The 9,315-nt window shown below is 40.5% G+C and overlaps 1 long non-coding RNA gene across 2 annotated transcripts; it reads left to right on the forward strand.

The window, feature by feature from the left end:
* The first annotated feature begins 5,813 nt into the window (after positions 1–5,813).
* On the forward strand, positions 5,814–9,315 carry LOC123386677. Of its 2 annotated transcripts, XR_006600946.1 has the most exons (5): positions 5,814–6,073; positions 6,942–7,699; positions 7,930–8,092; positions 8,180–8,472; positions 8,841–9,315. It is a non-coding gene; the product is annotated as an uncharacterized LOC123386677 (long non-coding RNA). The 2 variants fall into 2 exon arrangements; XR_006600945.1 differs by having other exon boundaries at positions 8,180–9,315.

Raw genomic sequence — 9,315 nt, forward strand, 5'->3', positions numbered from 1 at the left:
TTACAAATTTTCATGGTTGGATACAAAATAGTATTTTCTATCCAGTGTTACATGTAACTTCTTCAAACTCCAATCCAAAATTAGTGCAAAAAATGTATTAATTAATACATGCCAATATATTATTAATGCATGCCTTATGCCTAATTAGGGCATAAGGATAGAAATTTAAAAAGTTTATGGTTTCCCAGAAATTGACTCTAGATAAATAGTGCTGATTTCCTCACTGTGACCAACAAAGAACCTATACGTTGGTGGTAAGATCATCACACCTTATCACCAACAATTTGAGAGAGCTGTAGTTGTTCCACATCATTGTCATGGGCGGATATCAAGAGTCTTTCCAATGTTAGCCATTGCCATAGGTACATAGTAGGAGTATCTTGTGTTTTGTTTGTGTTTGTTTTTTAAGTTGTCTGTTTTTATTTTTTTTTAATTTTTTTTTTTAACATTTATTCATTTCTGAGAGACAGAGACAGAGCATGAGCGGGGGAGGGGCAGAGAGAGAGGGAGACACAGAATCCGAAGCAGGCTCCAGGCTCTGAGATGTCAGCAGAGACCCATGCAAGGCCAGAACTCCCGGGTGGCAAGATCAGGACCCGACCCGAAGTCAGCCACTTAACCCACTGAGCCACCCAGGGGCCCCTGGTTTTCTGTTTTTAAGATAAAATTTGTATATGTTAAAGATGTATAATGTGATGACTTACTATACACTTACATAGTGAAATGATTACTACAGTCAAGTTAATTAGCATATCTGCTCACATAGTTACTATTTTCTTTTTTCTTTGTGATAAGAATGCCTGAAATCTACTCTCTTAGTAAATGTCTAGTATTCGGTACAATATTATTAACTGTAGTCATCAGGTGGTTTTCATTGACATTTCCTTTATGACTGTAGGGGTAGATCTTATCACACTTTTTTGTTTGTTATATCCATTTTTTTCTCTTTCGAAGTACTTGTCAAAATTTTTAGTTTTTTAAGGCTGTATGGTCTTACTGCATTTCTAAGGTTTGTCTCTCTATCTATCTATCTACCTATCTATCGTAGAAAAGCACATTGTTAAATATATATATTGTAAACATTTTCTCTTGGTCTGTAGCTGCTATTTTCCTTAAAATGTCTTTTGAGGAGTAAATATTTTAATTTTGGCAAAGCCCAGTTGATCAATTTATTTTCTAGTATGGTTCACAGTTTTTGCATGTAAGGAATCTTTGCTTACCTCAAGCTCAAGGAAGCATGCTCCTATGTTACCTTCTAGGAATTTTATAGTTTTAACTTTTATGCTATGTTTATGATCCCTTTTGATTAGTTTTCATGTAGAGCATTACCAATACCCAGTCGTACCAGCACCATTTGTTAAAGTGATTTTCTTTCCCTATTAAGTTGCTTTTTTTTTTTTACTTTTGCTGAAAATATGTATATGTGTGGACTCATTTCTGAACTCTCTCTTGTTCAGTTGATTTTTATGTCTGCCTTTTTGTCTATCTTTTTACCACACTGTAGTTTCATGGACAATTTTAAAAACAGAAATCTTCAATTTTTATTTTCTGTGAGAAAAAAAAAAGCTTTGGATCTATTAGGTTTGCATTTCTATGTGAACTTTAGAATCAGCGCATCAATGTCTAGATAAAGCCTTTTTAAAATTACAGTTGGGATTGTGATGAATCTGTAGGCAATTATCTTCACAATATTGAATCTTCAAGTGATGAACTTACTTTTGTGCCTTCACTGCTAAGGTCTTTAATTTCTATTAGAAATTATTCTTTTAATGTATATGTCTTATATGTCTCCTGATAAATTGATTCACAAGTTTTCAAACATATTATGTGATTCTAAGATAAACGAAATTTTTTAAAAATTTATTCTACACGCATTTGTGCTGCTAGTAAATAAAAACAAACCAAATTCTTGTATATTAACCTTCCATTCTGTGATCTTGCTAAATTCACTTCTTAATTCTTGTAGGTACCTTTTTATTGGTGTCTTAGGACTTCCTAAGGACATGGTCACATCATTTTCAAATGAAGATAGTTTTATATCTTCTTTGTAATCTTCCTGCTTTCCATTTATTTTTCTTATCTACTGCACCATCTAGGATTTTCTGTATGGTGTTTCGTAGGAGTGGAAAGAGTAGTCATTCTTGCTTTTTTTCCTGGTCTTGGGGGGAAAGCGTGCTCTTTTATTATTTACATACAGAATCTCAATTACTTGTCCTAAGTAACTTACGTGGTAGGCACCTTTATTAGTCATCCCCATTTTAAGCGTAAAGCAATAAACTGATACGCTGAGTGTCAAACAGCTTGTAAACACCACAACAAAGACTGTCCCAGTCAATTTGCCCACAAGTATTTACTCTTTTTAAATTTTATTTTAAATTCCAGTTAGCTAACATACAGTGTGATATTAGTTTCAGGTGCACAATATAGTGATTCAACACTTCTATACAACACCCAGTGCTCATCACAAGTGCCCTCCTTAAGCCTCATCATCTATTTAACCCATCCCTGGCCCACCTCCCTCCTGGTGACCATCAGTGGGTGTTCTACGGTTAAGAGTCTGTTTCTTGGTTTGCTTCTCTCTTTGTTTCCCTTTTGCTTGTTCGTTTTGTTTCTTAAATTCTGCATGTGAGTGAAATAGTAATGGTATTTGTCTCTGACTTATTTCACTTAGCATAATATACTCTAGCTCCATCCACCTCATTGCAGATGGTAAGATCTCATTCTCTTCTATGGCTGAGTAATATTCCATTGTATATATATGTATGCATATATATATATATATATATATATATATATATATCCAGTCTGCACAGGCTGCTTGTACCTCCAGCCACATCCCCTTCAGCTCTGAAACCTAAATCTCACTAGCTTCACAACTCCTTGGGCATCTCCCAAGGATGAGCTAGAATTGCCCTGTTCTGAGCCATTGGTGTAGCACAGCGGAGAACCTCCATGTATGGCGGGAATAATCGTAGTCAGCTCAGGCTGCTGTAACAAAACTGCATGGACTGGATTATAAAAAACAGATGTTTATTTCCCACCGTTCTGGAGGCAGGAAGTACCTGATCAGGGTGCCAGTACAGTCAGGTTCTACTGCGGGCACTCTTCCGGGAGGCTGATGGCCAACTTCTAGTTGTATTCTCACAGGGCAGAGAGCAGAGGGAAGTAAAGTCTTCAGAGACTCCTCTCAGGGCACTAACACCTTTCACAAGGTCCCCACCCTCATGCACTTCACTAATGCTAATTACCTTCCCAAAGCCCCACCTCCTAAAACCATCACCCTGTCGAGGCGGGGGCGGCTTTCAACCTATGAATTCTAGGGATCGCAAACTCTCAGTCCTTAACAGGGATCGAATGGAGAAAGAGGAGAATGAGGAAGTAAAGGAGAAAAGTAGAGGCAATACCAGTAAGAATATGGAACTGCAAAAGAAAACTTTCTTCCCCAACTGTTAGCTCAGCTTCTTATCCCCTAGCTAGTAGATCAGGCCTATGTTTATCTCATCTATCAAAGCCCTTTCAAGTTACTTATCCCTTGTCTCTTTTTCTTATAAGATAAATCAGTCGCAGCCTTTGGTTGGGAAACAACCAGATTATACCAGTGAATGTCCTTGTCAACCAAAAGCTGGCAGATCGTTACAAAGTAGCATTGTTATTATTATTATTATTACTACTACAAAGCAAAACCCAGAGAATGTCTCTAAACTGTTGGAGATTAACCAAACTCATGGAGGTAATCTGTTTGGGACGTATATATATTTTGTCAACCCCAAATCATTATGTTGTACACCTTCAATGTATATAAGGTTATATGTCAATTATATCTGATTAAAATTAGAAAAAAGTAAAAGTAACATGTGCCCACAAGAAACCCGAAACCACAAACCCAAACCAAAAACACTCTGAATCAGTGTGCAATTTGCAAGAGTCAGAGAGAACCAATATCAAGAAGTTCTAGCGAAAAGGACTGTTTACATTATTACCTGATTTCCAACTTTTGCCAGCTAGGGCCTGGAGCGTTCTTTCTGGGAAAGAAGCTTAAAAGTGGACACTGGTTATCTGGAGAAGATGTAGGCTTTGTGAATGTGACAGCAACTTTCAAACTGGGAATAAACTGGACCTCCCATTCATGAGTCTTTGGAGTTTTTTGCACTTTGGAGTTTTTTGCACTGACATGGCCTCCAGAAATTTAGGTCTATTGCCACTTGTCTTAGGTAAATAGATCTCAAATATATCTATCAATGAGAGTTGCTGAAGCTAGAAAGAAATACCCCCCCCCCCTCCAAAAAAAATCCACCCATCAATCCAGATGGTATGAGAAGGATCTTAATCAAAATACAGCATCCAGAAACATCTGGTCTCATAAGCTTTGTTTATCATTGCCTAGACCTCAGTAACAGCTTTGTGACTTGTAGGTGGCCTGGCGTTTCTTACAGTGTTCCAGATGTTTTTTTCTGAAGTCAACGGCAGCCACAGGAAATTTGTTTAACATTATAATTTTTAATCATGAAGGAATACACAATACTCTTGGTTTTCATTTCCTCTCAGAAACTTCTCAGACCTTACCTTTGAATTCATTTTTAAAGTTTATTGAAAGAATTTCTCACTTTCACATGCCTCAGTTATTTATTACAGGGGAAAATATATATATTTTTTTGTTTTTATTATCTCCGGACCTATCATAGTTCCTGTCATATTCTAAGTCCTTGGTAAATGTGTGAATTAAAGGAATAAATGAATGATCCATTTAATTAAAAGGTTTTTTTTTCCTTAGGATCATAATAGCATTGCAAGGGGGCTTGCCCCCATCCCCCCCACACATGCAGATAACTGGTTTTGTGATAAGAGGGGAAAAACTCAATTGTTTCCAGAGAATTATCTTCTATTTATCATATATCGGTTCCAGATCAAATGACCGTGTGGAATTTTGATAAACTAGTGATCAATATAAGTTATTACAGGATTGTCTATGCTAGGATTCCATAATAAAATCACTTTGGCTGTGGAGTTTGCACAAGGTTTTCTAGTTAAATGTTCTGGTACAGTGTCTAAGGCCCGCTGAGACCTTCTGCAGTTTCAAGAATATGTTTGCCTTATGGTACAGAACTGTTTATTCATAACTGTCAAATCATCAGCAAGTTATCAGCCCACATTCAAGACAGGCACCAAGCTGCACTTTTGGTAATAGGAGTTCTTGAGGGAAACAGAAACTAAACCGTTTTTATACAATTCTAAACTCGTAAGAGAAAATACAGGGACCTTTTCAAAAACAATAAAATCCTTTCTCCTCAAGAGGTTTTACTTTCTCAGTGTTGTTTAGGCAAGGACTGTTTTGGAAATATTGACATGATCTTAGCAAAGGCATCCAGAGGGAAACATATAATATGTTTATTTATCTTAGAAACCACGAGAACATTGCAAACGGCCAGAATTGGCCTTGTAAAATGTGCTGCTAGCATGTATGGTGGGATTGCTTAGTTTGGATAAAGTCAAGTCATTCCTGCACTGATAAAGAAGGACAGTCTATATTCTGGCATCTCCCAAATTTATGTCTGTAGCTCAACCCTCTCCCTGGAGCCAGACTCCTAAATCCAAAGCCTCCTCGATACCTCTATGTGGAAATTGAATCGGAATCTCAAAACGAACCGATCCAAAAGCAAACTTTGCTTTTCTGCCCCTCTTTCTCCCCCTCCGCCTCCTCAGTCTTTCCCATCTTGGGCGATGGTGATTTCATCCTCTCAGTGGCTCAGGCCAAAATTCTTGGAGTCATTCCTGTCTCTATTCTCTCTCTCTCCCTATTTGGTTTCTCAGCCATCCTTGTCCTCTGTATCTTTAAAACACCTCCACGGTGTGACCCTTCTCAGCAAATTCTCTGCTACCAGCCCGGTCATATGCTGCCACTAACCAGCATCATATCGTGCTTGGTTGCCGTCGTAGCATCCTAACTAGCCTTCCTGCGTCTGTCCTTGTTGCCTTACGATTTTTGCGGTCGGAGATGTCCCTTCAGAGGCGGTTGAATCAAGTCATTTTTCTGCTGAGAAGTCTTCAATAGTTTCCTGTCTTGCTCAGAGGAAAGGTAGTCTTTAAAATTGCCTACAAAGTCTTACTTGGTAGAGGTTCCCGTTCCCTCCTTGACTTGGCCTCCCCTTATTCCCTTTACTCTGTTCACATTTGACCCCTCTGAAGTCACTAGAACCTGCCATGCACCCTTGCTCTTGTTTTTTTGGGGGGGTGGGAGTGGGGGTGGGGGATGAGGTGGGGCTTGCTTCCTTCTGTCTTTCATATCCCTGCTCACATGTCACTTTATCTGAAGGTCTTTTTCTGACTATCTTATATCAAATAGCAAATAGCAAGTCCTGCCCCCCCCCCCCCCCGCCCCACATGCCTGGTTCCCTGTTTCATTTGTCGTTCCCTGTGGTGTCCCCTCCCACTGTGACGTCTGCTGCTTGGTGGTGAGACACCCTTCTGTGCTCTACCTCAGCCCCTAGGACACTGTCAGGCACCTAGCTGGGCTTTCATAAACTTCTGTTGAATAAACCTATGTGCCCGACGACATATCAGACCTGGGCAGGAGAGTTGGATTATTTTGATTTTTTATGTAGACTTTAAAGTTGATTTGTGTTCCTGTGCTTGTCCATGACGACCTGGAAGCATTCACTTAGCCCTCACGGTCCATCAGTGGCCTGGGGAGAAAGTCTCAGGATCACCAATGGCTCACGCTCTGCTGAGCCATATACACACGAGGCACCACTCCCCGAGTCAGTCCTTTCCTGCTTCTCTCACACTGAGGGGAACACGTGGACCGTCTCTTACTTCAAAATTACTTCAATCCATGTGAAGGTTGTTTTACATTCCAGGATGTTTAAGTTCGTCTTTGACTTCATTGAGTTGGGTGTTTTCCCTCTCTTGCTTTTTCTTTTGTTTCCCACTGTTCTGCTTTGTAGTGTGAAATCGGCAGTCTGTCGCAGACCTGAGATTCCAAGTAACTCTGACAGATGGTGTGCTGGGATACAGAAGCCGAGCCCCTAAAAAAATTCCTCGGCGGTAAATGTGGGAATGAAACAAAACATGAGCAGCTGAGTGAAGAATGAAATGGCTGTGATATCAAGTCAACAACCTGTAATACCTCTGCTGTGGGAGATCAGAGTCTGACGGGCAATGGAGACTAGCAAAGAGCTGTGTGTGCGTTGGGGGCAGTCTTTCAGAAGGAACTCTGGATGAATGGGAAACTGCTGTATGTAACGTTTTAGTTTACTTGAGGGATTAGGCATTTCTTTGTTCACGTGGACAATAAGGCAGTGAGGGCATTCATCTGCAGCTGCCATAAACCGGGGGATGGAGTGCCTTGGAATAGCATTATGGAGAAGGAGGAAGGGAAAATAAGGAAAGAAAGATAATGATGATGATTCAGTAAAATGAGTGAACCAGAAGGAAAGCAGAGACCCAGTTTACGCCTGATTTATGTGATGAGAATGACATAGTAATTTTCTTTGCCAGATCAAGGTCATTGAAGAAGAATGCATTCAAAAGAACATAAATGCTGTGTTCTGGAAAACTTGGGTCGCTTGAATATGGAAAGATGGCTTAAAACTAGCATGAACGTGTGAAGGGTGCTTGCCCAACCACAAAGGGTCAGAGGCGAAAAGACACTTCCCAACCTCTTACGTAATCCACACGCAATCAAGCACAATTGTTAGCAAAAGTAAGAACAAACACTAAGTATTTCATAAAGATAAAAAGAAAGTGGATGCTAATGGTTGAATTGTGCCCCCTTCACACCGCCACAAAGATATGTTCAAAGTCTAATCTCTAGGACCCCGTAAGTGTGGGTGACCTTATTTGGAAATAAGGTCTTTGCAGATGGGATCAAGTTAAATGAATTCCTGCTCAATTGGGGTGGGGCCTAATCTGATATAACCGATGTCCTTACAGGAAGAGAAGAGACAGAGACACACAGAAGACGGTCCTGTGGAGATGGTGGCAGGGACTGAGCCTTGCGGAGAAGCAAGGAGGCGTTCTTCCCTAGAGGTTCAGAGGGAGTGGGGCCCTGCCAACGCCTTGATTTTGAACTTCTAGACTCCAGAATTGTGAGAGGGTAAATTTCTGCCATTTCAAGCTCCTAGGTTTGAGGTACTTTGTTAGAGCAGCTCCAGGAAACTAACACAATGGGGTTTTCTCACAGGAGCCAACCAGTAGGGGGGACAGGAGACAGACCCAATCCAGCATGAAATAGAGGACTCTGTTGTTTTGTTCCTCAAAGTACGGATCAAGAAGCAGCAGCCTTTCTGGGAACCTGTTCGAGATGCACAATTTCCGACCCCATCCCGGACCCAAGACCTAATTGCCCTTGAGGTGATTGCAGCCCAAACTCTGTGACCTGGCAGTCAACCTGTGCGAGCCCTTTCCATGTGCTGGGCTCCAGTCTAAAAGTTACACACTAGGTTAACCCGCTTAATCCACACACCAGCCTGCGAGGTAGGTACTATTATCATTCCCATTTTGCAGATAAGGAAATGACTCACAGAAAGGTTGAGTAATTTTGCTAAGTTGGGCAAATGACAACTGTTGAAGTCAGGGAAACGAGCCATATTTACCTTTATTTCAAAGGAAAAATATATAGAAAGAAGAAGTTGTCTTGTTACTTGAGAGAGGGGTCCTGAAGGGCCAGGCCTCTCCACTCTCTGTGTCCTGAACAAAATTGGAAGCTGCTGGAAAAGATGTATTTGAAGATGCGCTTTGCAGATCAAAGTCCAAAATGGTGGTCTCTGTTCCTCTGTCTTGACCCATTCTTCACCCAGTTGTAGGTTAAGCAGCAGGTAACAGCAGACTTTCTCCTCCGACAGGAAGGGTCCCTCATGCAGGAGGCAGGACTAGAGAAGAGAGCGTGGCACTCAAGGGACAGCTCTGAAGAAAATAATCTAATGAAGCCATGGACCTTGAACACCCGAATGCCTTCCAACAGAAACTCCCTTTTCACTGTCATGAGAATGAGATCTCTCGGGAGGTGTAAGAGAGAAGGAAGATAAAGCCTTTCCTCCCTCCTGTTGAACATTCTGGGAGATCGATGTTTTGCGGGCCAGCCAGACTGGAAAAAAGGAAAAGAGTGGCTTCCTCTGATATCACCTTGACCCCTGTATACATTGAAGGTAAATATAAACTACTACATCGGTTTCAGAAGAAGGTAAAGACCATTGCAATAGAGTGAATATCCCTATAAATTGAGTCAAATGTATTTTTTAGTTTCCGGTGCATATAAAAGTTATATGTACAATATACTGTAGTCTATTAAGTGTGCAATAGCATTATGTCTAAACAATG

Source organism: Felis catus, chromosome B4, assembly GCF_018350175.1.
Source record: "Felis catus isolate Fca126 chromosome B4, F.catus_Fca126_mat1.0, whole genome shotgun sequence".
NCBI classification, from domain to species: domain Eukaryota; kingdom Metazoa; phylum Chordata; class Mammalia; order Carnivora; family Felidae; genus Felis; species Felis catus.